The following is a 17,906-nucleotide window of genomic DNA, read 5'->3' as shown; positions in this document are numbered from 1 at the left end:
AACTGTTTAAGATCTATCTATTATATAACAGTCCTGTGAGTACCACGATAACAAAAAGAAAATGCCTACAGCACACGGTATTCTCAGGCGGTCACCCATCCAAGTACTAACCGTGCCCTAATGAGCTTAACTACGGTGATCGGACGAGAACCGGTGCTTTCTCAGTGGTATGGCCGTAGACGACAGAACTGTGTAAGAAATAGATTTTATATAACAGTCCTGTGAGTACTTTGGTAAGAAAAAGGAAATGCCTACAGCACACGGTATTCCGAAGCGGTCACCCATCCAAGTACTTACCGCGCCCTACTGAGCTTAACTTCGGTGATCGGACGAGAACCGGTGCTTTCTAAGTGGTATGGCCGTAGACGATAGAACTGTGTAAGACCTATCTATTATATAACAGTCCTGTGAGTACTTCGATGACAAAATGGAAATGCCTACAGCACACGGTATTCCCAGGCGGTCACCCATCCAAGTACTAACCGCGCCCTACTGAGCTTAACTTCGGTGATCGGACGAGAACCGGTGCTTTCTAAGTGGTATGGCCGTAGACGATAGAACTGTGTAAGATCTATCTATTATATAACAGTCCTGTGAGTACTTCGATGACAAAAAGGAAATGCCTACAGCACACGGTATTCCGAAGCGGTCACCCATCCAAGTACTTACCGTGCCCTACTGAGCTTAACTTAGGTGATGGGACGAGAACCGGTGCTTTCTAAGTGGTATGGCCGTAGACGATAGAACTGTGTAAGATCTATCTATTATATAACAGTCCTGTGAGTACTTCGATGACAAAAATGAAATGCCTACAGCACACGGTATTCCCAGGCGGTCACCCATCCAAGTACTAACCGCGCCCTACTGAGCTTAAATTCGGTGATCGGACGAGAACCGGTGCTTTCTCAGTGGTATGGTCGTAGACGACAGAACTGTTTAAGATCTATCTATTATATAACAGTCCTGTGAGTACCTCGATAACAAAAAGGAAATGCCTACAGCACACGGTATTCGCAGGCGGTCACCCATCCAAGTACTAACCGTGCCCTACTGAGCTTAACTACGGTGATCGGTAGAGAACCGGTGCTTTCTCAGTGGTATGGCCGTAGACGACAGAACTGTGTAAGAAATAGATTTTATATAACAGTCCTGTGAGCACTTTTGTAACAAAAAGGAAATGCCTACAGCACACGGTATTCCGAAGCGGTCACCCATCCAAGTACTTACCGCGCCCTACTGAGCTTAACTTCGGTGATGGGACGAGAACCGGTGCTTTCTAAGTGGTATGGCCGTAGACGATAGAACTGTGTAAGAAATATATATTATATAACAGTCCTGTGAGTACTTCGATGACAAAAAGGAAATGCCTACAGCACACGGTATTCCGAAGCGGTCACCCATCCAAGTACTTACCGCGCCCTACTGAGCTTAACTTCGGTGATCGGACGAGAACCGGTGCTTTCTAAGTGGTATGGCCGTAGACGATAGAACTGTGTAAGATCTATCTATTATATAACAGTCCTGTGAGTACTTCGATGACAAAAAGGAAATGCCTACAGCACACGGTATTCCCAGGCGGTCACCCATCCAAGTACTAACCGCGCCCTACTGAGCTTAACTTCGGTGATCGGACGAGAACCGGTGCTTTCTCAGTGGTATGGTCGTAGACGACAGAACTGTTTAAGATCTATCTATTATATAACAGTCCTGTTAGTACTTCGATGACAAAAAGGAAATGCCTACAGCACACGGTATTCCCAGGCGGTCACCCATCCAAGTACTAACCACGCCCTACTGAGCTTAACTTCGGTGATCGGACGAGAACCGGTGCTTTCTCAGTGGTATGGCCGTAGACGATAGAACTGTTTAAGATCTATCTATTATATAACAGTCCTGTGAGTACCTCGATAACAAAAAGGAAATGCCTACAGCACACGGTATTCCCAGGCGGTCACCAATCCAAGTACTAGCCGTGCCCTACTGAGCTTAACTACGGTGATCGGACGAGAACCGGTGCTTTCTCAATGGTATGGCCGTAGACGACAGAACTGTATAAGAAATAGATTTGATATAACAGTCCTGTGAGTACTTCGGTAACAAAAAGGAAATGCCTACAGCACAAGGTATTCCGAAGCGGTCACCCATCCAAGTACTTACCGCGCCCTACTGAGCTTAACTTCGGTGATCGGACGAGAACCGGTGCTTTCTCAGTGGTATGGCCGTAGACGATAGAGCTGTGTAAGGTCTATCTATTATATAAGAGTCCTGTGAGTACATCGATAAGAAAAAGGAAATGCGTACAGCACACGGTATTCCCAGGCGGTCACCCGTCCAAGTACTAACCGTGCCCTACTGAGCTTAACTACGGTGATCGGACGAGAACCGGTGCTTTCTCAGTGGTATGGCCGTAGACGACAGAAGTGTGTAAGAAATAGATTTTATATAACAGTCCTGTGAGTACTTCGGTAACAAAAAGGAAATGCCTACAGCACACGGTATTTCCAGGCGGTCACCCGTCCAAGTACTAACCGTGCCCTAATGAGCTTAACTACGGTAATCGGACGGGAACCGGTGCTTTCTCAGTGGTATGGCCGTAGACGACAGAACTGTGTAAGAAATAGATATTATATAACAGTCCTGTGAGTACTTCGGTAACAAAAAGGAAATGCCTACAGCACACGGTATTTCCAGGCGGTCACCCGTCCAAGTACTTACCGCGCCCTACTGAGCTTAACTTCGGTGATCGGACGAGAACCGGTGCTTTCTCAGTGGTATGGCCGTAGACGACAGAACTGTTTAAGATCTATCTATTATATAACAGTCCTGTGAGTACCACGATAACAAAAAGAAAATGCCTACAGCACACGGTATTCTCAGGCGGTCACCCATCCAAGTACTAACCGTACCCTAATGAGCTTAACTACGGTGATCGGACGAGAACCGGTGCTTTCTCAGTGGTATGGCCGTAGACGACAGAACTGTGTAAGAAATAGATTTTATATAACAGTCCTGTGAGTACTTTGGTAAGTAAAAGGAAATGCCTACAGCACACGGTATTCCGAAGCGGTCACCCATCCAAGTACTAACCGCGCCCTACTGAGCTTAACTTCGGTGATCGGACGAGAACCGGTGCTTTCTCAGTGGTATGGTCGTAGACGACAGAACTGTTTAAGATCTATCTATTATATAACAGTCCTGTTAGTACTTCGATGACAAAAAGGAAATGCCTACAGCACACGGTATTCCCAGGCGGTCACCCATCCAAGTACTAACCGCGCCCTACTGAGCTAAACTTCGGTGATCGGACGAGAACCGGTGCTTTCTCAGTGGTATGGCCGTAGACGATAGAACTGTTTAAGATCTATCTATTATATAACAGTCCTGTGAGTACCTCGATAACAAAAAGGAAATGCCTACAGCAGACGGTATTCCCAGGCGGTCACCAATCCAAGTACTAGCCGTGCCCTACTGAGCTTAACTACGGTGATCGGACGAGAACCGGTGCTTTCTCAGTGGTATGGCCGTAGACGACAGAACTGTATAAGAAATAGATTTGATATAACAGTCCTGTGAGTACTTCGGTAACAAAAAGGAAATGCCTACAGCACACGGTATTCCGAAGCGGTCACCCATCCAAGTACTTACCGCGCCCTACTGAGCTTAACTTCGGTGATCGGACGAGAACCGGTGCTTTCTCAGTGGTATGGCCGTAGACGATAGAACTGTGTAAGGTCTATCTATTATATAACAGTCCTGTGAGTACATCGATAAGAAAAAGGAAATGCGTACAGCACACGGTATTCCCAGGCGGTCACCCGTCCAAGTACTAACCGTGCCCTACTGAGCTTAACTACGGTGATCGGACGAGAACCGGTGCTTTCTCAGTGGTATGGCCGTAGACGACAGAAGTGTGTAAGAAATAGATTTTATATAACAGTCCTGTGAGTACTTCGGTAACAAAAAGGAAATGCCTACAGCACACGGTATTTCCAGGCGGTCACCCGTCCAAGTACTAACCGTGCCCTAATGAGCTTAACTACGGTAATAGGACGGGAACCGGTGCTTTTTCAGTGGTATGGCCGTAGACGACAGAACTGTGTAAGAAATAGATTTTATATAACAGTCCTGTGAGTACTTCGGTAACAAAAAGGAAATGCCTACAGCACACGGTATTCCGAAGCGGTCACCCATCCAAGTACTTACCGCGCCCTACTGAGCTTAACTTCGGTGATCGGACGAGAACCGGTGCTTTCTCAGTGGTATGGCCGTAGACGACAGAACTGTTTAAGATCTATCTATTATATAACAGTCGTGTGAGTACCACGATAACAAAAAGAAAATGCCTACAGCACACGGTATTCTCAGGCGGTCACCCATCCAAGTACTAACCGTGCCCTAATGAGCTTAACTACGGTGATCGGACGAGAACCGGTGCTTTCTCAGTGGTATGGCCGTAGACGACAGAACTGTGTAAGAAATATATATTATATAACAGTCCTGCGAGTACTTCGATGACAAAAAGGAAATGCCTACAGCACACGGTATTCCCAGGCGGTCACCCATCCAAGTACTAACCGCGCCCTACTGAGCTTAAGTTCGGTGATCGGACGAGAACCGGTGCTTTTTCAGTGGTATGGCCGTAGACGATAGAACTGTGTAAGATCTATCTATTATATAACAGTCCTGTTAGTACTTCGAAAACAAAAAGTAAATGCCTACAGCACACGGTATTCCCAGGCGGTCACCCATCCAAGTACTAACCGCGCCCTACTGAGCTTAACTTCGGTGATCGGACGAGAACTGGTGCTTTCTCAGTGGTATGGCCGTAAACGATAGAACTGTGTAAGATCTATCTATTATATAACAGTCCTGTGAGTACTTCGATGACAAAAAGGAAATGCCTACAGCACACGGTATTCCCAGGCGGTCACCCATCCAAGTACTTACCGCGCCCTACTGAGCTTAACTTCGGTGATCGGACGAGAACCGGTGCTTTCTAAGTGGTATGGCCGTAGACGATAGAACTGTGTAAGATCTATCTATTATCTAACAGTCCTGTGAGTACTTCGATGACAAAAAGGAAATGCCTACAGCACACGGTATTCCCAGGCGGTCACCCATCCAAGTACTAACCGCGCCCTACTGAGCTTAACTTCGGTGATCGGACGAGAACCGGTGCTTTCTCAGTGGTATGGTCGTAGACGACAGAACTGTTTAAGATCTATCTATTATATAACAGTCCTGTGAGTACCTCGATAACAAAAAGGAAATGCCTACAGCACACGGTATTCCCAGGCGGTCACCCATCCAAGTACTAACCGTGCCCTACTGAGCTTAACTACGGTGATCGTACGAGAACCGGTGCTTTCTCAGTGGTATGGCCGTAGACGACAGAACTGTGTAAGAAATAGATTTTATATAACAGTCCTGTGAGTACTTTGGTAACAAAAAGGAAATGCCTACAGCACACGGTATTCCGAAGCGGTCACCCATCCAAGTACTTACCGCGCCCTACTGAGCTTAACTTCGGTGATCGGACGAGAACCGGTGCTTTCTAAGTGGTATGGCCGTAGACGATAGAACTGTGTAAGATCTATCTATTATATAACAGTCCTGTGAGTTCTTCGATGACAAAAATGAAATGCCTACAGCACACGGTATTCCCAGGCGGTCACCCATCCAAGTACTAACCGCGCCCTACTGAGCTTAACTTCGGTGATCGGACGAGAACCGGTGCTTTCTCAGTGGTATGGCCGTAGACGATAGAACTGTTTAAGATCTATCTATTATATAACAGTCCTGTGAGTACCTCGATAACAAAAAGGAAATGCCTACAGCACACGGTATTCCCAGGCGGTCACCCGTCCAAGTACTAACCGTGCCATACTGACTTTAAGTTCTGTGATCGGACGAGAACTGGTGCTTTCTCAGTGGTATGGCCGTAAACGATAGAACTGTGTAACATCTATCTATTATATAACAGTCCTGTCAGTACCTCGATAACAAAAAGGAAATGCCTACAGCAGACGGTATTCCGAAGTGGTCACCCATCCAAGTACTTACCGCGCCCTACTGAGCTTAACTTCGGTGATCGGACGAGAACCGGTGCTTTCTAAGTGGTATGGCCGTAGATGATAGAACTGTGTAAGATCTATCTATTATATAACAGTCCTGTGAGTACTTCGATGACAAAAAGGAAATGCCTACAGCACACGGTATTCCCAGGCGGTCACCCATCCAAGTACTAACCGCGCCCTACTGAGCTTAAATTCGGTGATCGGACGAGAACCGGTGCTTTCTCAGTGGTATGGCCGTAGACGATAGAACTGTTTAAGATCTATCTATTATATAACAGTCCTGTGAGTACCTCGATGACAAAAAGGAAATGCCTACAGCACACGGTATTCCCAGGCGGTCACCCATCCAAGTACTAACCGTGCCCGACTGAGCTTAACTTCGGTGATCGGACGAGAACCGGTGCTTTCTCAGTGGTATGGCCGTAGACGACAGAACTGTGTAAGAAATATATATTATATAACAGTCCTGTGAGTACTTCGATGACAAAAAGAAAATGCCTACAGCACACGGTATTCCCAGGCGGTCACCCATCCAAGTACTAACCGCGCCCTACTGAGCTTAACTTCGGTGATCGGACGAGAACCGGTGCTTTCTCAGTGGTATGGCCGTAGACGATAGAACTGTTTAAGATCTATCTATTATATAACAGTCCTGTGAGTACCTCGATAACAAAAAGGAAATGCCTACAGCACACGGTATTCCCAGGCGGTCACCAATCCAAGTACTAGCCGTGCCCTACTCAGCTTAACTACGGTGATCGGACGAGAACCGGTGCTTTCTCAGTGGTATGGCCGTAGACGACAGAACTGTATAAGAAATAGATTTGATATAACAGTCCTGTGAGTACTTCGGTAACAAAAAGGAAATGCCTACAGCACACGGTATTCCGAAGCGGTCACCCATCCAAGTACTTACCGCGCCCTACTGAGCTTAACTTCGGTGATCGGACGAGAACCGGTGCTTTCTCAGTGGTATGGCCGTAGACGATAGAACTGTGTAAGGTCTATCTATTATATAACAGTCCTGTCAGTACATCGATAAGAAAAAGGAAATGCGTACAGCACACGGTATTCCCAGGCGGTCACCCGTCCAAGTACTAACCGTGCCCTACTGAGCTTAACTACGGTGATCGGACGAGAACCGGTGCTTTCTCAGTGGTATGGCCGTAGACGACAGAACTGTGTAAGAAATAGATTTTATATAACAGTCCTGTGAGTACTTCGGTAACAAAAAGGAAATGCCTACAGCACACGGTATTTCCAGGCGGTCACCCGTCCAAGTACTAACCGTGCCCTAATGAGCTTAACTTCGGTAATCGGACGGGAACCGGTGCTTTCTCAGTGGTATGGCCGTAGACGACAGAACTGTGTAAGAAATAGATTTTATATAACAGTCCTGTGAGTACTTCGGTAACAAAAAGGAAATGCCTACAGCACACGGTATTCCGAAGCGGTCACCCATCCAAGTACTTACCGCGCCCTACTGAGCTTAACTTCGGTGATCGGACGAGAACCGGTGCTTTCTCAGTGGTATGGCCGTAGACGACAGAACTGTTTAAGATCTATCTATTATATAACAGTCCTGTGAGTACCACGATAACAAAAAGAAAATGCCTACAGCACACGGTATTCTCAGGCGGTCACCCATCCAAGTACTAACCGTGCCCTAATGAGCTTAACTACGGTGATCGGACGAGAACCGGTGCTTTCTCAGTGGTATGGCCGTAGACGACAGAACTGTGTAAGAAATAGATTTTATATAACAGTCGTGTGAGTACTTTGGTAAGAAAAAGGAAATGCCTACAGCACACGGTATTCCGAAGCGGTCACCCATCCAAGTACTTACCGCGCCCTACTGAGGTTAACTTCGGTGATCGGACGAGAACCGGTGCTTTCTAAGTGGTATGGCCGTAGACGATAGAACTGTGTAAGACCTATCTATTATATAACAGTCCTGTGAGTACTTCGATGACAAAATGGAAATGCCTACAGCACACGGTATTCCCAGGCGGTCACCCATCCAAGTACTAACCGCGCCCTACTGAGCTTAACTTCGGTGATCGGACGAGAACCGGTGCTTTCTAAGTGGTATGGCCGTAGACGATAGAACTGTGTAAGATCTATCTATTATATAACAGTCCTGTGAGTACTTCGGTAACAAAAAGGAAATGCCTACAGCACACGGTATTTCCAGGCGGTCACCCGTCCAAGTACTAACCGTGCCCTAATGAGCTTAACTACGGTAATAGGACGGGAACCGGTGCTTTTTCAGTGGTATGGCCGTAGACGACAGAACTGTGTAAGAAATAGATTTTATATAACAGTCCTGTGAGTACTTCGGTAACAAAAAGGAAATGCCTACAGCACACGGTATTCCGAAGCGGTCACCCATCCAAGTACTTACCGCGCCCTACTGAGCTTAACTTCGGTGATCGGACGAGAACCGGTGCTTTCTCAGTGGTATGGCCGTAGACGACAGAACTGTTTAAGATCTATCTATTATATAACAGTCGTGTGAGTACCACGATAACAAAAAGAAAATGCCTACAGCACACGGTATTCTCAGGCGGTCACCCATCCAAGTACTAACCGTGCCCTAATGAGCTTAACTACGGTGATCGGACGAGAACCGGTGCTTTCTCAGTGGTATGGCCGTAGACGACAGAACTGTGTAAGAAATATATATTATATAACAGTCCTGCGAGTACTTCGATGACAAAAAGGAAATGCCTACAGCACACGGTATTCCCAGGCGGTCACCCATCCAAGTACTAACCGCGCCCTACTGAGCTTAAGTTCGGTGATCGGACGAGAACCGGTGCTTTTTCAGTGGTATGGCCGTAGACGATAGAACTGTGTAAGATCTATCTATTATATAACAGTCCTGTTAGTACTTCGAAAACAAAAAGTAAATGCCTACAGCACACGGTATTCCCAGGCGGTCACCCATCCAAGTACTAACCGCGCCCTACTGAGCTTAACTTCGGTGATCGGACGAGAACTGGTGCTTTCTCAGTGGTATGGCCGTAAACGATAGAACTGTGTAAGATCTATCTATTATATAACAGTCCTGTGAGTACTTCGATGACAAAAAGGAAATGCCTACAGCACACGGTATTCCCAGGCGGTCACCCATCCAAGTACTTACCGCGCCCTACTGAGCTTAACTTCGGTGATCGGACGAGAACCGGTGCTTTCTAAGTGGTATGGCCGTAGACGATAGAACTGTGTAAGATCTATCTATTATCTAACAGTCCTGTGAGTACTTCGATGACAAAAAGGAAATGCCTACAGCACACGGTATTCCCAGGCGGTCACCCATCCAAGTACTAACCGCGCCCTACTGAGCTTAACTTCGGTGATCGGACGAGAACCGGTGCTTTCTCAGTGGTATGGTCGTAGACGACAGAACTGTTTAAGATCTATCTATTATATAACAGTCCTGTGAGTACCTCGATAACAAAAAGGAAATGCCTACAGCACACGGTATTCCCAGGCGGTCACCCATCCAAGTACTAACCGTGCCCTACTGAGCTTAACTACGGTGATCGTACGAGAACCGGTGCTTTCTCAGTGGTATGGCCGTAGACGACAGAACTGTGTAAGAAATAGATTTTATATAACAGTCCTGTGAGTACTTTGGTAACAAAAAGGAAATGCCTACAGCACACGGTATTCCGAAGCGGTCACCCATCCAAGTACTTACCGCGCCCTACTGAGCTTAACTTCGGTGATCGGACGAGAACCGGTGCTTTCTAAGTGGTATGGCCGTAGACGATAGAACTGTGTAAGATCTATCTATTATATAACAGTCCTGTGAGTTCTTCGATGACAAAAATGAAATGCCTACAGCACACGGTATTCCCAGGCGGTCACCCATCCAAGTACTAACCGCGCCCTACTGAGCTTAACTTCGGTGATCGGACGAGAACCGGTGCTTTCTCAGTGGTATGGCCGTAGACGATAGAACTGTTTAAGATCTATCTATTATATAACAGTCCTGTGAGTACCTCGATAACAAAAAGGAAATGCCTACAGCACACGGTATTCCCAGGCGGTCACCCGTCCAAGTACTAACCGTGCCATACTGACTTTAAGTTCTGTGATCGGACGAGAACTGGTGCTTTCTCAGTGGTATGGCCGTAAACGATAGAACTGTGTAACATCTATCTATTATATAACAGTCCTGTCAGTACCTCGATAACAAAAAGGAAATGCCTACAGCAGACGGTATTCCGAAGTGGTCACCCATCCAAGTACTTACCGCGCCCTACTGAGCTTAACTTCGGTGATCGGACGAGAACCGGTGCTTTCTAAGTGGTATGGCCGTAGATGATAGAACTGTGTAAGATCTATCTATTATATAACAGTCCTGTGAGTACTTCGATGACAAAAAGGAAATGCCTACAGCACACGGTATTCCCAGGCGGTCACCCATCCAAGTACTAACCGCGCCCTACTGAGCTTAAATTCGGTGATCGGACGAGAACCGGTGCTTTCTCAGTGGTATGGCCGTAGACGATAGAACTGTTTAAGATCTATCTATTATATAACAGTCCTGTGAGTACCTCGATGACAAAAAGGAAATGCCTACAGCACACGGTATTCCCAGGCGGTCACCCATCCAAGTACTAACCGTGCCCGACTGAGCTTAACTTCGGTGATCGGACGAGAACCGGTGCTTTCTCAGTGGTATGGCCGTAGACGACAGAACTGTGTAAGAAATATATATTATATAACAGTCCTGTGAGTACTTCGATGACAAAAAGAAAATGCCTACAGCACACGGTATTCCCAGGCGGTCACCCATCCAAGTACTAACCGCGCCCTACTGAGCTTAACTTCGGTGATCGGACGAGAACCGGTGCTTTCTCAGTGGTATGGCCGTAGACGATAGAACTGTTTAAGATCTATCTATTATATAACAGTCCTGTGAGTACCTCGATAACAAAAAGGAAATGCCTACAGCACACGGTATTCCCAGGCGGTCACCAATCCAAGTACTAGCCGTGCCCTACTCAGCTTAACTACGGTGATCGGACGAGAACCGGTGCTTTCTCAGTGGTATGGCCGTAGACGACAGAACTGTATAAGAAATAGATTTGATATAACAGTCCTGTGAGTACTTCGGTAACAAAAAGGAAATGCCTACAGCACACGGTATTCCGAAGCGGTCACCCATCCAAGTACTTACCGCGCCCTACTGAGCTTAACTTCGGTGATCGGACGAGAACCGGTGCTTTCTCAGTGGTATGGCCGTAGACGATAGAACTGTGTAAGGTCTATCTATTATATAACAGTCCTGTCAGTACATCGATAAGAAAAAGGAAATGCGTACAGCACACGGTATTCCCAGGCGGTCACCCGTCCAAGTACTAACCGTGCCCTACTGAGCTTAACTACGGTGATCGGACGAGAACCGGTGCTTTCTCAGTGGTATGGCCGTAGACGACAGAACTGTGTAAGAAATAGATTTTATATAACAGTCCTGTGAGTACTTCGGTAACAAAAAGGAAATGCCTACAGCACACGGTATTTCCAGGCGGTCACCCGTCCAAGTACTAACCGTGCCCTAATGAGCTTAACTTCGGTAATCGGACGGGAACCGGTGCTTTCTCAGTGGTATGGCCGTAGACGACAGAACTGTGTAAGAAATAGATTTTATATAACAGTCCTGTGAGTACTTCGGTAACAAAAAGGAAATGCCTACAGCACACGGTATTCCGAAGCGGTCACCCATCCAAGTACTTACCGCGCCCTACTGAGCTTAACTTCGGTGATCGGACGAGAACCGGTGCTTTCTCAGTGGTATGGCCGTAGACGACAGAACTGTTTAAGATCTATCTATTATATAACAGTCCTGTGAGTACCACGATAACAAAAAGAAAATGCCTACAGCACACGGTATTCTCAGGCGGTCACCCATCCAAGTACTAACCGTGCCCTAATGAGCTTAACTACGGTGATCGGACGAGAACCGGTGCTTTCTCAGTGGTATGGCCGTAGACGACAGAACTGTGTAAGAAATAGATTTTATATAACAGTCGTGTGAGTACTTTGGTAAGAAAAAGGAAATGCCTACAGCACACGGTATTCCGAAGCGGTCACCCATCCAAGTACTTACCGCGCCCTACTGAGGTTAACTTCGGTGATCGGACGAGAACCGGTGCTTTCTAAGTGGTATGGCCGTAGACGATAGAACTGTGTAAGACCTATCTATTATATAACAGTCCTGTGAGTACTTCGATGACAAAATGGAAATGCCTACAGCACACGGTATTCCCAGGCGGTCACCCATCCAAGTACTAACCGCGCCCTACTGAGCTTAACTTCGGTGATCGGACGAGAACCGGTGCTTTCTAAGTGGTATGGCCGTAGACGATAGAACTGTGTAAGATCTATCTATTATATAACAGTCCTGTGAGTACTTCGATGACAAAAAGGAAATGCCTACAGCACACGGTATTCCGAAGCGGTCACCCATCCAAGTACTTACCGTGCCCTACTGAGCTTAACTTAGGTGATGGGACGAGAACCGGTGCTTTCTAAGTGGTATGGCCGTAGACGATAGAACTGTGTAAGATCTATCTATTATATAACAGTCCTGTGAGTACTTCGATGACAAAAATGAAATGCCTACAGCACACGGTATTCCCAGGCGGTCACCCATCCAAGTACTAACCGCGCCCTACTGAGCTTAAATTCGGTGATCGGACGAGAACCGGTGCTTTCTTAGTGGTATGGTCGTAGACGACAGAACTGTTTAAGATCTATCTATTATATAACAGTCCTGTGAGTACCTCGATAACAAAAAGGAAATGCCTACAGCACACGGTATTCGCAGGCGGTCACCCATCCAAGTACTAACCGTGCCCTACTGAGCTTAACTACGGTGATCGGTAGAGAACCGGTGCTTTCTCAGTGGTATGGCCGTAGACGACAGAACTGTGTAAGAAATAGATTTTATATAACAGTCCTGTGAGCACTTTTGTAACAAAAAGGAAATGCCTACAGCACACGGTATTCCGAAGCGGTCACCCATCCAAGTACTTACCGCGCCCTACTGAGCTTAACTTCGGTGATGGGACGAGAACCGGTGCTTTCTAAGTGGTATGGCCGTAGACGATAGAACTGTGTAAGAAATATATATTATATAACAGTCCTGTGAGTACTTCGATGACAAAAAGGAAATGCCTACAGCACACGGTATTCCGAAGCGGTCACCCATCCAAGTACTTACCGCGCCCTACTGAGCTTAACTTCGGTGATCGGACGAGAACCGGTGCTTTCTAAGTGGTATGGCCGTAGACGATAGAACTGTGTAAGATCTATCTATTATATAACAGTCCTGTGAGTACTTCGATGACAAAAAGGAAATGCCTACAGCACACGGTATTCCCAGGCGGTCACCCATCCAAGTACTAACCGCGCCCTACTGAGCTTAACTTCGGTGATCGGACGAGAACCGGTGCTTTCTCAGTGGTATGGTCGTAGACGACAGAACTGTTTAAGATCTATCTATTATATAACAGTCCTGTTAGTACTTCAATGACAAAAAGGAAATGCCTACAGCACACGGTATTCCCAGGCGGTCACCCATCCAAGTACTAACCGCGCCCTACTGAGCTTAACTTCGGTGATCGGACGAGAACCGGTGCTTTCTCAGTGGTATGGCCGTAGACGATAGAACTGTTTAAGATCTATCTATTATATAACAGTCCTGTGAGTACCTCGATAACAAAAAGGAAATGCCTACAGCACACGGTATTCCCAGGCGGTCACCAATCCAAGTACTAGCCGTGCCCTACTGAGCTTAACTACGGTGATCGGACGAGAACCGGTGCTTTCTCAGTGGTATGGCCGTAGACGACAGAACTGTATAAGAAATAGATTTGATATAACAGTCCTGTGAGTACTTCGGTAACAAAAAGGAAATGCCTACAGCACACGGTATTCCGAAGCGGTCACCCATCCAAGTACTTACCGCGCCCTACTGAGCTTAACTTCGGTGATCGGACGAGAACCGGTGCTTTCTCAGTGGTATGGCCGTAGACGATAGAACTGTGTAAGGTCTATCTATTATATAACAGTCCTGTGAGTACATCGATAAGAAAAAGGAAATGCGTACAGCACACGGTATTTCCAGGCGGTCACCCGTCCAAGTACTAACCGTGCCCTACTGAGCTTAACTACGGTGATCGGACGAGAACCGGTGCTTTCTCAGTGGTATGGCCGTAGACGACAGAAGTGTGTAAGAAATAGATTTTATATAACAGTCCTGTGAGTACTTCGGTAACAAAAAGGAAATGCCTACAGCACACGGTATTTCCAGGCGGTCACCCGTCCAAGTACTAACCGTGCCCTAATGAGCTTAACTTCGGTAATCGGACGGGAACCGGTGCTTTCTCAGTGGTATGGCCGTAGACGACAGAACTGTGTAAGAAATAGATTTTATATAACAGTCCTGTGAGTACTTCGGTAACAAAAAGGAAATGCCTACAGCACACTGTATTCCGAAGCGGTCACCCATCCAAGTACTTACCGCGCCCTACTGAGCTTAACTTCGGTGATCGGACGAGAACCGGTGCTTTCTCAGTGGTATGGCCGTAGACGACAGAACTGTTTAAGATCTATCTATTATATAACAGTCCTGTGAGTACCACGATAACAAAAAGAAAATGCCTACAGCACACGGTATTCTCAGGCGGTCACCCATCCAAGTACTAACCGTGCCCTAATGAGCTTAACTACGGTGATCGGACGAGAACCGGTGCTTTCTCAGTGGTATGGCCGTAGACGACAGAACTGTGTAAGAAATAGATTTTATATAACAGTCCTGTGAGTACTTTGGTAAGAAAAAGGAAATGCCTACAGCACACGGTATTCCGAAGCGGTCACCCATCCAAGTACTTACCGCGCCCTACTGAGCTTAACTTCGGTGATCGGACGAGAACCGGTGCTTTCTAAGTGGTATGGCCGTAGACGATAGAACTGTGTAAGACCTATCTATTATATAACAGTCCTGTGAGTACTTCGATGACAAAATGGAAATGCCTACAGCACACGGTATTCCCAGGCGGTCACACATCCAAGTACTAACCGCGCCCTACTGAGCTTAACTTCGGTGATCGGACGAGAACCGGTGCTTTCTAAGTGGTATGGCCGTAGACGATAGAACTGTGTAAGATCTATCTATTATATAACAGTCCTGTGAGTACTTCGATGACAAAAAGGAAATGCCTACAGCACACGGTATTCCGAAGCGGTCACCCATCCAAGTACTTACCGTGCCCTACTGAGCTTAACTTAGGTGATGGGACGAGAACCGGTGCTTTCTAAGTGGTATGGCCGTAGACGATAGAACTGTGTAAGATCTATCTACTATATAACAGTCCTGTGAGTACTTCGATGACAAAAATGAAATGCCTACAGCACACGGTATTCCCAGGCGGTCACCCATCCAAGTACTAACCGCGCCCTACTGAGCTTAAATTCGGTGATCGGACGAGAACCGGTGCTTTCTCAGTGGTATGGTCGTAGACGACAGAACTGTTTAAGATCTATCTATTATATAACAGTCCTGTGAGTACCTCGATAACAAAAAGGAAATGCCTACAGCACACGGTATTCGCAGGCGGTCACCCATCCAAGTACTAACCGTGCCCTACTGAGCTTAACTACGGTGATCGGTAGAGAACCGGTGCTTTCTCAGTGGTATGGCCGTAGACGACAGAACTGTGTAAGAAATAGATTTTATATAACAGTCCTGTGAGCACTTTTGTAACAAAAAGGAAATGCCTACAGCACACGGTATTCCGAAGCGGTCACCCATCCAAGTACTTACCGCGCCCTACTGAGCTTAACTTCGGTGATGGGACGAGAACCGGTGCTTTCTAAGTGGTATGGCCGTAGACGATAGAACTGTGTAAGAAATATATATTATATAACAGTCCTGTGAGTACTTCGATGACAAAAAGGAAATGCCTACAGCACACGGTATTCCGAAGCGGTCACCCATCCAAGTACTTACCGCGCCCTACTGAGCTTAACTTCGGTGATCGGACGAGAACCGGTGCTTTCTAAGTGGTATGGCCGTAGACGATAGAACTGTGTAAGATCTATCTATTATATAACAGTCCTGTGAGTACTTCGATGACAAAAAGGAAATGCCTACAGCACACGGTATTCCCAGGCGGTCACCCATCCAAGTACTAACCGCGCCCTACTGAGCTTAACTTCGGTGATCGGACGAGAACCGGTGCTTTCTCAGTGGTATTGTCGTAGACGACAGAACTGTTTAAGATCTATCTATTATATAACAGTCCTGTTAGTACTTCGATGACAAAAAGGAAATGCCTACAGCACACGGTATTCCCAGGCGGTCACCCATCCAAGTACTAACCGCGCCCTACTGAGCTTAACTTCGGTGATCGGACGAGAACCGGTGCTTTCTCAGTGGTATGCCCGTAGACGATAGAACTGTTTAAGATCTATCTATTATATAACAGTCCTGTGAGTACCTCGATAACAAAAAGGAAATGCCTACAGCACACGGTATTCCCAGGCGGTCACCAATCCAAGTACTAGCCGTGCCCTACTGAGCTTAACTACGGTGATCGGACGAGAACCGGTGCTTTCTCAATGGTATGGCCGTAGACGACAGAACTGTATAAGAAATAGATTTGATATAACAGTCCTGTGAGTACTTCGGTAACAAAAAGGAAATGCCTACAGCACAAGGTATTCCGAAGCGGTCACCCATCCAAGTACTTACCGCGCCCTACTGAGCTTATCTTCGGTGATCGGACGAGAACCGGTGCTTTCTCAGTGGTATGGCCGTAGACGATAGAGCTGTGTAAGGTCTATCTATTATATAACAGTCCTGTGAGTACATCGATAAGAAAAAGGAAATGCGTACAGCACACGGTATTCCCAGGCGGTCACCCGTCCAAGTACTAACCGTGCCCTACTGAGCTTAACTACGGTGATCGGACGAGAACCGGTGCTTTCTCAGTGGTATGGCCGTAGACGACAGAAGTGTGTAAGAAATAGATTTTATATAACAGTCCTGTGAGTACTTCGGTAACAAAAAGGAAATGCCTACAGCACACGGTATTTCCAGGCGGTCACCCGTCCAAGTACTAACCGTGCCCTAATGAGCTTAACTACGGTAATCGGACGGGAACCGGTGCTTTCTCAGTGGTATGGCCGTAGACGACAGAACTGTGTAAGAAATAGATTTTATATAACAGTCCTGTGAGTACTTCGGTAACAAAAAGGAAATGCCTACAGCACACGGTATTTCCAGGCGGTCACCCGTCCAAGTACTTACCGCGCCCTACTGAGCTCAACTTCGGTGATCGGACGAGAACCGGTGCTTTCTCAGTGGTATGGCCGTAGACGACAGAACTGTTTAAGATCTATCTATTATATAACAGTCCTGTGAGTACCACGATAACAAAAAGAAAATGCCTACAGCACACGGTATTCTCAGGCGGTCACCCATCCAAGTACTAACCGTGCCCTAATGAGCTTAACTACGGTGATCGGACGAGAACCGGTGCTTTCTCAGTGGTATGGCCGTAGACGACAGAACTGTGTAAGAAATAGATTTTATATAACAGTCCTGTGAGTACTTTGGTAAGTAAAAGGAAATGCCTACAGCACACGGTATTCCGAAGCGGTCACCCATCCAAGTACTTACCGCGCCCTACTGAGCTTACCTTCGGTGATCGGACGAGAACCGGTGCTTTCTAAGTGGTATGGCCGTAGACGATAGAACTGTGTAAGATCTATCTATTATATAACAGTCCTGTGAGTACTTCGATG

General features: G+C 46.7%; 89 non-coding genes and 7 pseudogenes across 89 annotated transcripts; all 96 read right to left on the bottom strand.

Annotated features, from left to right (window-relative positions):
* Positions 1 to 62: 62 nt before the first annotated feature.
* LOC125564748 lies at positions 63 to 181 on the bottom strand. Its single transcript, XR_007309768.1, has one exon. It is a non-coding gene; the product is annotated as a 5S ribosomal RNA (ribosomal RNA).
* A 67-nt stretch (positions 182 to 248) lies between these two features.
* Positions 249 to 367, bottom strand: LOC125565580. Its single transcript, XR_007310592.1, has one exon. It is a non-coding gene; the product is annotated as a 5S ribosomal RNA (ribosomal RNA).
* A 67-nt stretch (positions 368 to 434) lies between these two features.
* LOC125564095 lies at positions 435 to 553 on the bottom strand. The gene has a single exon (XR_007309114.1). It is a non-coding gene; the product is annotated as a 5S ribosomal RNA (ribosomal RNA).
* Positions 554 to 620: 67 nt separating this feature from the next.
* On the bottom strand, positions 621 to 739 carry LOC125566744 (annotated as a pseudogene).
* A 67-nt stretch (positions 740 to 806) lies between these two features.
* LOC125565236 lies at positions 807 to 925 on the bottom strand. The gene has a single exon (XR_007310251.1). It is a non-coding gene; the product is annotated as a 5S ribosomal RNA (ribosomal RNA).
* Positions 926 to 992: 67 nt separating this feature from the next.
* On the bottom strand, positions 993 to 1,111 carry LOC125565284. The gene has a single exon (XR_007310299.1). It is a non-coding gene; the product is annotated as a 5S ribosomal RNA (ribosomal RNA).
* Positions 1,112 to 1,178: 67 nt separating this feature from the next.
* Positions 1,179 to 1,297, bottom strand: LOC125566504. Its single transcript, XR_007311513.1, has one exon. It is a non-coding gene; the product is annotated as a 5S ribosomal RNA (ribosomal RNA).
* A 67-nt stretch (positions 1,298 to 1,364) lies between these two features.
* On the bottom strand, positions 1,365 to 1,483 carry LOC125565579. Its single transcript, XR_007310591.1, has one exon. It is a non-coding gene; the product is annotated as a 5S ribosomal RNA (ribosomal RNA).
* A 67-nt stretch (positions 1,484 to 1,550) lies between these two features.
* On the bottom strand, positions 1,551 to 1,669 carry LOC125563885. Its single transcript, XR_007308904.1, has one exon. It is a non-coding gene; the product is annotated as a 5S ribosomal RNA (ribosomal RNA).
* A 67-nt stretch (positions 1,670 to 1,736) lies between these two features.
* Positions 1,737 to 1,855, bottom strand: LOC125566625. The gene has a single exon (XR_007311572.1). It is a non-coding gene; the product is annotated as a 5S ribosomal RNA (ribosomal RNA).
* A 67-nt stretch (positions 1,856 to 1,922) lies between these two features.
* LOC125565751 lies at positions 1,923 to 2,041 on the bottom strand. The gene has a single exon (XR_007310762.1). It is a non-coding gene; the product is annotated as a 5S ribosomal RNA (ribosomal RNA).
* Positions 2,042 to 2,108: 67 nt separating this feature from the next.
* Positions 2,109 to 2,227, bottom strand: LOC125564157. Its single transcript, XR_007309177.1, has one exon. It is a non-coding gene; the product is annotated as a 5S ribosomal RNA (ribosomal RNA).
* A 67-nt stretch (positions 2,228 to 2,294) lies between these two features.
* LOC125565207 lies at positions 2,295 to 2,413 on the bottom strand. Its single transcript, XR_007310222.1, has one exon. It is a non-coding gene; the product is annotated as a 5S ribosomal RNA (ribosomal RNA).
* Positions 2,414 to 2,480: 67 nt separating this feature from the next.
* LOC125566228 lies at positions 2,481 to 2,599 on the bottom strand. The gene has a single exon (XR_007311235.1). It is a non-coding gene; the product is annotated as a 5S ribosomal RNA (ribosomal RNA).
* A 67-nt stretch (positions 2,600 to 2,666) lies between these two features.
* Positions 2,667 to 2,785, bottom strand: LOC125565078. Its single transcript, XR_007310096.1, has one exon. It is a non-coding gene; the product is annotated as a 5S ribosomal RNA (ribosomal RNA).
* Positions 2,786 to 2,852: 67 nt separating this feature from the next.
* On the bottom strand, positions 2,853 to 2,971 carry LOC125565709. The gene has a single exon (XR_007310720.1). It is a non-coding gene; the product is annotated as a 5S ribosomal RNA (ribosomal RNA).
* A 67-nt stretch (positions 2,972 to 3,038) lies between these two features.
* LOC125564887 lies at positions 3,039 to 3,157 on the bottom strand. The gene has a single exon (XR_007309905.1). It is a non-coding gene; the product is annotated as a 5S ribosomal RNA (ribosomal RNA).
* A 67-nt stretch (positions 3,158 to 3,224) lies between these two features.
* On the bottom strand, positions 3,225 to 3,343 carry LOC125564241. The gene has a single exon (XR_007309261.1). It is a non-coding gene; the product is annotated as a 5S ribosomal RNA (ribosomal RNA).
* Positions 3,344 to 3,410: 67 nt separating this feature from the next.
* LOC125566259 lies at positions 3,411 to 3,529 on the bottom strand. Its single transcript, XR_007311266.1, has one exon. It is a non-coding gene; the product is annotated as a 5S ribosomal RNA (ribosomal RNA).
* Positions 3,530 to 3,596: 67 nt separating this feature from the next.
* LOC125564449 lies at positions 3,597 to 3,715 on the bottom strand. Its single transcript, XR_007309467.1, has one exon. It is a non-coding gene; the product is annotated as a 5S ribosomal RNA (ribosomal RNA).
* Positions 3,716 to 3,782: 67 nt separating this feature from the next.
* Positions 3,783 to 3,901, bottom strand: LOC125565206. Its single transcript, XR_007310221.1, has one exon. It is a non-coding gene; the product is annotated as a 5S ribosomal RNA (ribosomal RNA).
* A 67-nt stretch (positions 3,902 to 3,968) lies between these two features.
* On the bottom strand, positions 3,969 to 4,087 carry LOC125566896 (annotated as a pseudogene).
* A 67-nt stretch (positions 4,088 to 4,154) lies between these two features.
* LOC125564448 lies at positions 4,155 to 4,273 on the bottom strand. Its single transcript, XR_007309466.1, has one exon. It is a non-coding gene; the product is annotated as a 5S ribosomal RNA (ribosomal RNA).
* A 67-nt stretch (positions 4,274 to 4,340) lies between these two features.
* LOC125564747 lies at positions 4,341 to 4,459 on the bottom strand. The gene has a single exon (XR_007309767.1). It is a non-coding gene; the product is annotated as a 5S ribosomal RNA (ribosomal RNA).
* A 67-nt stretch (positions 4,460 to 4,526) lies between these two features.
* Positions 4,527 to 4,645, bottom strand: LOC125565324. The gene has a single exon (XR_007310338.1). It is a non-coding gene; the product is annotated as a 5S ribosomal RNA (ribosomal RNA).
* A 67-nt stretch (positions 4,646 to 4,712) lies between these two features.
* LOC125564208 lies at positions 4,713 to 4,831 on the bottom strand. Its single transcript, XR_007309228.1, has one exon. It is a non-coding gene; the product is annotated as a 5S ribosomal RNA (ribosomal RNA).
* A 67-nt stretch (positions 4,832 to 4,898) lies between these two features.
* Positions 4,899 to 5,017, bottom strand: LOC125564550. The gene has a single exon (XR_007309569.1). It is a non-coding gene; the product is annotated as a 5S ribosomal RNA (ribosomal RNA).
* Positions 5,018 to 5,084: 67 nt separating this feature from the next.
* On the bottom strand, positions 5,085 to 5,203 carry LOC125563884. The gene has a single exon (XR_007308903.1). It is a non-coding gene; the product is annotated as a 5S ribosomal RNA (ribosomal RNA).
* Positions 5,204 to 5,270: 67 nt separating this feature from the next.
* LOC125563733 lies at positions 5,271 to 5,389 on the bottom strand. The gene has a single exon (XR_007308753.1). It is a non-coding gene; the product is annotated as a 5S ribosomal RNA (ribosomal RNA).
* A 67-nt stretch (positions 5,390 to 5,456) lies between these two features.
* LOC125565578 lies at positions 5,457 to 5,575 on the bottom strand. Its single transcript, XR_007310590.1, has one exon. It is a non-coding gene; the product is annotated as a 5S ribosomal RNA (ribosomal RNA).
* A 67-nt stretch (positions 5,576 to 5,642) lies between these two features.
* On the bottom strand, positions 5,643 to 5,761 carry LOC125566245. The gene has a single exon (XR_007311252.1). It is a non-coding gene; the product is annotated as a 5S ribosomal RNA (ribosomal RNA).
* Positions 5,762 to 5,828: 67 nt separating this feature from the next.
* Positions 5,829 to 5,947, bottom strand: LOC125566963 (annotated as a pseudogene).
* Positions 5,948 to 6,014: 67 nt separating this feature from the next.
* Positions 6,015 to 6,133, bottom strand: LOC125566548. Its single transcript, XR_007311557.1, has one exon. It is a non-coding gene; the product is annotated as a 5S ribosomal RNA (ribosomal RNA).
* Positions 6,134 to 6,200: 67 nt separating this feature from the next.
* Positions 6,201 to 6,319, bottom strand: LOC125564286. The gene has a single exon (XR_007309305.1). It is a non-coding gene; the product is annotated as a 5S ribosomal RNA (ribosomal RNA).
* Positions 6,320 to 6,386: 67 nt separating this feature from the next.
* On the bottom strand, positions 6,387 to 6,505 carry LOC125563257. The gene has a single exon (XR_007308276.1). It is a non-coding gene; the product is annotated as a 5S ribosomal RNA (ribosomal RNA).
* Positions 6,506 to 6,572: 67 nt separating this feature from the next.
* Positions 6,573 to 6,691, bottom strand: LOC125566234. The gene has a single exon (XR_007311241.1). It is a non-coding gene; the product is annotated as a 5S ribosomal RNA (ribosomal RNA).
* A 67-nt stretch (positions 6,692 to 6,758) lies between these two features.
* LOC125566018 lies at positions 6,759 to 6,877 on the bottom strand. The gene has a single exon (XR_007311026.1). It is a non-coding gene; the product is annotated as a 5S ribosomal RNA (ribosomal RNA).
* A 67-nt stretch (positions 6,878 to 6,944) lies between these two features.
* Positions 6,945 to 7,063, bottom strand: LOC125564447. The gene has a single exon (XR_007309465.1). It is a non-coding gene; the product is annotated as a 5S ribosomal RNA (ribosomal RNA).
* Positions 7,064 to 7,130: 67 nt separating this feature from the next.
* Positions 7,131 to 7,249, bottom strand: LOC125565205. Its single transcript, XR_007310220.1, has one exon. It is a non-coding gene; the product is annotated as a 5S ribosomal RNA (ribosomal RNA).
* Positions 7,250 to 7,316: 67 nt separating this feature from the next.
* On the bottom strand, positions 7,317 to 7,435 carry LOC125566002. The gene has a single exon (XR_007311010.1). It is a non-coding gene; the product is annotated as a 5S ribosomal RNA (ribosomal RNA).
* Positions 7,436 to 7,502: 67 nt separating this feature from the next.
* LOC125564446 lies at positions 7,503 to 7,621 on the bottom strand. The gene has a single exon (XR_007309464.1). It is a non-coding gene; the product is annotated as a 5S ribosomal RNA (ribosomal RNA).
* Positions 7,622 to 7,688: 67 nt separating this feature from the next.
* Positions 7,689 to 7,807, bottom strand: LOC125564746. The gene has a single exon (XR_007309766.1). It is a non-coding gene; the product is annotated as a 5S ribosomal RNA (ribosomal RNA).
* A 67-nt stretch (positions 7,808 to 7,874) lies between these two features.
* LOC125566033 lies at positions 7,875 to 7,993 on the bottom strand. The gene has a single exon (XR_007311041.1). It is a non-coding gene; the product is annotated as a 5S ribosomal RNA (ribosomal RNA).
* A 67-nt stretch (positions 7,994 to 8,060) lies between these two features.
* On the bottom strand, positions 8,061 to 8,179 carry LOC125564094. Its single transcript, XR_007309113.1, has one exon. It is a non-coding gene; the product is annotated as a 5S ribosomal RNA (ribosomal RNA).
* A 67-nt stretch (positions 8,180 to 8,246) lies between these two features.
* Positions 8,247 to 8,365, bottom strand: LOC125566895 (annotated as a pseudogene).
* A 67-nt stretch (positions 8,366 to 8,432) lies between these two features.
* On the bottom strand, positions 8,433 to 8,551 carry LOC125564445. Its single transcript, XR_007309463.1, has one exon. It is a non-coding gene; the product is annotated as a 5S ribosomal RNA (ribosomal RNA).
* A 67-nt stretch (positions 8,552 to 8,618) lies between these two features.
* LOC125564745 lies at positions 8,619 to 8,737 on the bottom strand. The gene has a single exon (XR_007309765.1). It is a non-coding gene; the product is annotated as a 5S ribosomal RNA (ribosomal RNA).
* A 67-nt stretch (positions 8,738 to 8,804) lies between these two features.
* Positions 8,805 to 8,923, bottom strand: LOC125565323. Its single transcript, XR_007310337.1, has one exon. It is a non-coding gene; the product is annotated as a 5S ribosomal RNA (ribosomal RNA).
* A 67-nt stretch (positions 8,924 to 8,990) lies between these two features.
* Positions 8,991 to 9,109, bottom strand: LOC125564207. The gene has a single exon (XR_007309227.1). It is a non-coding gene; the product is annotated as a 5S ribosomal RNA (ribosomal RNA).
* A 67-nt stretch (positions 9,110 to 9,176) lies between these two features.
* Positions 9,177 to 9,295, bottom strand: LOC125564549. Its single transcript, XR_007309568.1, has one exon. It is a non-coding gene; the product is annotated as a 5S ribosomal RNA (ribosomal RNA).
* Positions 9,296 to 9,362: 67 nt separating this feature from the next.
* LOC125563883 lies at positions 9,363 to 9,481 on the bottom strand. Its single transcript, XR_007308902.1, has one exon. It is a non-coding gene; the product is annotated as a 5S ribosomal RNA (ribosomal RNA).
* Positions 9,482 to 9,548: 67 nt separating this feature from the next.
* On the bottom strand, positions 9,549 to 9,667 carry LOC125563731. Its single transcript, XR_007308751.1, has one exon. It is a non-coding gene; the product is annotated as a 5S ribosomal RNA (ribosomal RNA).
* A 67-nt stretch (positions 9,668 to 9,734) lies between these two features.
* Positions 9,735 to 9,853, bottom strand: LOC125565576. The gene has a single exon (XR_007310588.1). It is a non-coding gene; the product is annotated as a 5S ribosomal RNA (ribosomal RNA).
* A 67-nt stretch (positions 9,854 to 9,920) lies between these two features.
* Positions 9,921 to 10,039, bottom strand: LOC125566222. The gene has a single exon (XR_007311229.1). It is a non-coding gene; the product is annotated as a 5S ribosomal RNA (ribosomal RNA).
* A 67-nt stretch (positions 10,040 to 10,106) lies between these two features.
* On the bottom strand, positions 10,107 to 10,225 carry LOC125566962 (annotated as a pseudogene).
* A 67-nt stretch (positions 10,226 to 10,292) lies between these two features.
* On the bottom strand, positions 10,293 to 10,411 carry LOC125566547. The gene has a single exon (XR_007311556.1). It is a non-coding gene; the product is annotated as a 5S ribosomal RNA (ribosomal RNA).
* A 67-nt stretch (positions 10,412 to 10,478) lies between these two features.
* Positions 10,479 to 10,597, bottom strand: LOC125564284. The gene has a single exon (XR_007309303.1). It is a non-coding gene; the product is annotated as a 5S ribosomal RNA (ribosomal RNA).
* A 67-nt stretch (positions 10,598 to 10,664) lies between these two features.
* Positions 10,665 to 10,783, bottom strand: LOC125563246. The gene has a single exon (XR_007308265.1). It is a non-coding gene; the product is annotated as a 5S ribosomal RNA (ribosomal RNA).
* A 67-nt stretch (positions 10,784 to 10,850) lies between these two features.
* On the bottom strand, positions 10,851 to 10,969 carry LOC125566211. The gene has a single exon (XR_007311218.1). It is a non-coding gene; the product is annotated as a 5S ribosomal RNA (ribosomal RNA).
* Positions 10,970 to 11,036: 67 nt separating this feature from the next.
* LOC125566017 lies at positions 11,037 to 11,155 on the bottom strand. The gene has a single exon (XR_007311025.1). It is a non-coding gene; the product is annotated as a 5S ribosomal RNA (ribosomal RNA).
* A 67-nt stretch (positions 11,156 to 11,222) lies between these two features.
* LOC125564444 lies at positions 11,223 to 11,341 on the bottom strand. Its single transcript, XR_007309462.1, has one exon. It is a non-coding gene; the product is annotated as a 5S ribosomal RNA (ribosomal RNA).
* Positions 11,342 to 11,408: 67 nt separating this feature from the next.
* On the bottom strand, positions 11,409 to 11,527 carry LOC125565203. The gene has a single exon (XR_007310219.1). It is a non-coding gene; the product is annotated as a 5S ribosomal RNA (ribosomal RNA).
* Positions 11,528 to 11,594: 67 nt separating this feature from the next.
* Positions 11,595 to 11,713, bottom strand: LOC125566001. Its single transcript, XR_007311009.1, has one exon. It is a non-coding gene; the product is annotated as a 5S ribosomal RNA (ribosomal RNA).
* A 67-nt stretch (positions 11,714 to 11,780) lies between these two features.
* LOC125564443 lies at positions 11,781 to 11,899 on the bottom strand. The gene has a single exon (XR_007309461.1). It is a non-coding gene; the product is annotated as a 5S ribosomal RNA (ribosomal RNA).
* Positions 11,900 to 11,966: 67 nt separating this feature from the next.
* LOC125564744 lies at positions 11,967 to 12,085 on the bottom strand. Its single transcript, XR_007309764.1, has one exon. It is a non-coding gene; the product is annotated as a 5S ribosomal RNA (ribosomal RNA).
* Positions 12,086 to 12,152: 67 nt separating this feature from the next.
* On the bottom strand, positions 12,153 to 12,271 carry LOC125566032. The gene has a single exon (XR_007311040.1). It is a non-coding gene; the product is annotated as a 5S ribosomal RNA (ribosomal RNA).
* Positions 12,272 to 12,338: 67 nt separating this feature from the next.
* Positions 12,339 to 12,457, bottom strand: LOC125564093. Its single transcript, XR_007309112.1, has one exon. It is a non-coding gene; the product is annotated as a 5S ribosomal RNA (ribosomal RNA).
* Positions 12,458 to 12,524: 67 nt separating this feature from the next.
* LOC125566742 lies at positions 12,525 to 12,643 on the bottom strand (annotated as a pseudogene).
* A 67-nt stretch (positions 12,644 to 12,710) lies between these two features.
* Positions 12,711 to 12,829, bottom strand: LOC125565969. The gene has a single exon (XR_007310977.1). It is a non-coding gene; the product is annotated as a 5S ribosomal RNA (ribosomal RNA).
* Positions 12,830 to 12,896: 67 nt separating this feature from the next.
* LOC125565283 lies at positions 12,897 to 13,015 on the bottom strand. The gene has a single exon (XR_007310298.1). It is a non-coding gene; the product is annotated as a 5S ribosomal RNA (ribosomal RNA).
* Positions 13,016 to 13,082: 67 nt separating this feature from the next.
* LOC125566503 lies at positions 13,083 to 13,201 on the bottom strand. The gene has a single exon (XR_007311512.1). It is a non-coding gene; the product is annotated as a 5S ribosomal RNA (ribosomal RNA).
* Positions 13,202 to 13,268: 67 nt separating this feature from the next.
* On the bottom strand, positions 13,269 to 13,387 carry LOC125565575. The gene has a single exon (XR_007310587.1). It is a non-coding gene; the product is annotated as a 5S ribosomal RNA (ribosomal RNA).
* A 67-nt stretch (positions 13,388 to 13,454) lies between these two features.
* LOC125563882 lies at positions 13,455 to 13,573 on the bottom strand. The gene has a single exon (XR_007308901.1). It is a non-coding gene; the product is annotated as a 5S ribosomal RNA (ribosomal RNA).
* Positions 13,574 to 13,640: 67 nt separating this feature from the next.
* Positions 13,641 to 13,759, bottom strand: LOC125566200. The gene has a single exon (XR_007311207.1). It is a non-coding gene; the product is annotated as a 5S ribosomal RNA (ribosomal RNA).
* A 67-nt stretch (positions 13,760 to 13,826) lies between these two features.
* LOC125564996 lies at positions 13,827 to 13,945 on the bottom strand. The gene has a single exon (XR_007310014.1). It is a non-coding gene; the product is annotated as a 5S ribosomal RNA (ribosomal RNA).
* Positions 13,946 to 14,012: 67 nt separating this feature from the next.
* Positions 14,013 to 14,131, bottom strand: LOC125564442. The gene has a single exon (XR_007309460.1). It is a non-coding gene; the product is annotated as a 5S ribosomal RNA (ribosomal RNA).
* A 67-nt stretch (positions 14,132 to 14,198) lies between these two features.
* Positions 14,199 to 14,317, bottom strand: LOC125565985. Its single transcript, XR_007310993.1, has one exon. It is a non-coding gene; the product is annotated as a 5S ribosomal RNA (ribosomal RNA).
* A 67-nt stretch (positions 14,318 to 14,384) lies between these two features.
* On the bottom strand, positions 14,385 to 14,503 carry LOC125566000. The gene has a single exon (XR_007311008.1). It is a non-coding gene; the product is annotated as a 5S ribosomal RNA (ribosomal RNA).
* Positions 14,504 to 14,570: 67 nt separating this feature from the next.
* LOC125565835 lies at positions 14,571 to 14,689 on the bottom strand. The gene has a single exon (XR_007310843.1). It is a non-coding gene; the product is annotated as a 5S ribosomal RNA (ribosomal RNA).
* Positions 14,690 to 14,756: 67 nt separating this feature from the next.
* LOC125564743 lies at positions 14,757 to 14,875 on the bottom strand. Its single transcript, XR_007309763.1, has one exon. It is a non-coding gene; the product is annotated as a 5S ribosomal RNA (ribosomal RNA).
* A 67-nt stretch (positions 14,876 to 14,942) lies between these two features.
* LOC125565574 lies at positions 14,943 to 15,061 on the bottom strand. The gene has a single exon (XR_007310586.1). It is a non-coding gene; the product is annotated as a 5S ribosomal RNA (ribosomal RNA).
* Positions 15,062 to 15,128: 67 nt separating this feature from the next.
* On the bottom strand, positions 15,129 to 15,247 carry LOC125565746. Its single transcript, XR_007310757.1, has one exon. It is a non-coding gene; the product is annotated as a 5S ribosomal RNA (ribosomal RNA).
* Positions 15,248 to 15,314: 67 nt separating this feature from the next.
* LOC125566741 lies at positions 15,315 to 15,433 on the bottom strand (annotated as a pseudogene).
* Positions 15,434 to 15,500: 67 nt separating this feature from the next.
* Positions 15,501 to 15,619, bottom strand: LOC125565235. Its single transcript, XR_007310250.1, has one exon. It is a non-coding gene; the product is annotated as a 5S ribosomal RNA (ribosomal RNA).
* A 67-nt stretch (positions 15,620 to 15,686) lies between these two features.
* Positions 15,687 to 15,805, bottom strand: LOC125565282. The gene has a single exon (XR_007310297.1). It is a non-coding gene; the product is annotated as a 5S ribosomal RNA (ribosomal RNA).
* Positions 15,806 to 15,872: 67 nt separating this feature from the next.
* LOC125566502 lies at positions 15,873 to 15,991 on the bottom strand. The gene has a single exon (XR_007311511.1). It is a non-coding gene; the product is annotated as a 5S ribosomal RNA (ribosomal RNA).
* A 67-nt stretch (positions 15,992 to 16,058) lies between these two features.
* Positions 16,059 to 16,177, bottom strand: LOC125565573. The gene has a single exon (XR_007310585.1). It is a non-coding gene; the product is annotated as a 5S ribosomal RNA (ribosomal RNA).
* Positions 16,178 to 16,244: 67 nt separating this feature from the next.
* Positions 16,245 to 16,363, bottom strand: LOC125564613. The gene has a single exon (XR_007309632.1). It is a non-coding gene; the product is annotated as a 5S ribosomal RNA (ribosomal RNA).
* Positions 16,364 to 16,430: 67 nt separating this feature from the next.
* On the bottom strand, positions 16,431 to 16,549 carry LOC125564143. Its single transcript, XR_007309163.1, has one exon. It is a non-coding gene; the product is annotated as a 5S ribosomal RNA (ribosomal RNA).
* Positions 16,550 to 16,616: 67 nt separating this feature from the next.
* On the bottom strand, positions 16,617 to 16,735 carry LOC125565750. Its single transcript, XR_007310761.1, has one exon. It is a non-coding gene; the product is annotated as a 5S ribosomal RNA (ribosomal RNA).
* Positions 16,736 to 16,802: 67 nt separating this feature from the next.
* Positions 16,803 to 16,921, bottom strand: LOC125564870. The gene has a single exon (XR_007309888.1). It is a non-coding gene; the product is annotated as a 5S ribosomal RNA (ribosomal RNA).
* A 67-nt stretch (positions 16,922 to 16,988) lies between these two features.
* On the bottom strand, positions 16,989 to 17,107 carry LOC125565202. Its single transcript, XR_007310218.1, has one exon. It is a non-coding gene; the product is annotated as a 5S ribosomal RNA (ribosomal RNA).
* A 67-nt stretch (positions 17,108 to 17,174) lies between these two features.
* On the bottom strand, positions 17,175 to 17,293 carry LOC125566227. The gene has a single exon (XR_007311233.1). It is a non-coding gene; the product is annotated as a 5S ribosomal RNA (ribosomal RNA).
* A 67-nt stretch (positions 17,294 to 17,360) lies between these two features.
* LOC125566063 lies at positions 17,361 to 17,479 on the bottom strand. The gene has a single exon (XR_007311069.1). It is a non-coding gene; the product is annotated as a 5S ribosomal RNA (ribosomal RNA).
* Positions 17,480 to 17,546: 67 nt separating this feature from the next.
* Positions 17,547 to 17,665, bottom strand: LOC125564742. The gene has a single exon (XR_007309761.1). It is a non-coding gene; the product is annotated as a 5S ribosomal RNA (ribosomal RNA).
* Positions 17,666 to 17,732: 67 nt separating this feature from the next.
* LOC125566030 lies at positions 17,733 to 17,851 on the bottom strand. Its single transcript, XR_007311038.1, has one exon. It is a non-coding gene; the product is annotated as a 5S ribosomal RNA (ribosomal RNA).
* Positions 17,852 to 17,906: the final 55 nt, after the last annotated feature.

The sequence above is a fragment of the Nematostella vectensis genome, chromosome 5 (genome assembly GCF_932526225.1).
Source record: "Nematostella vectensis chromosome 5, jaNemVect1.1, whole genome shotgun sequence".
NCBI classification, from domain to species: Eukaryota; Metazoa; Cnidaria; class Anthozoa; order Actiniaria; family Edwardsiidae; genus Nematostella; species Nematostella vectensis.
The sequence above is the reverse complement of the archived record's forward strand: the minus strand, read 5'-3'. Positions and strand labels throughout refer to the sequence as shown.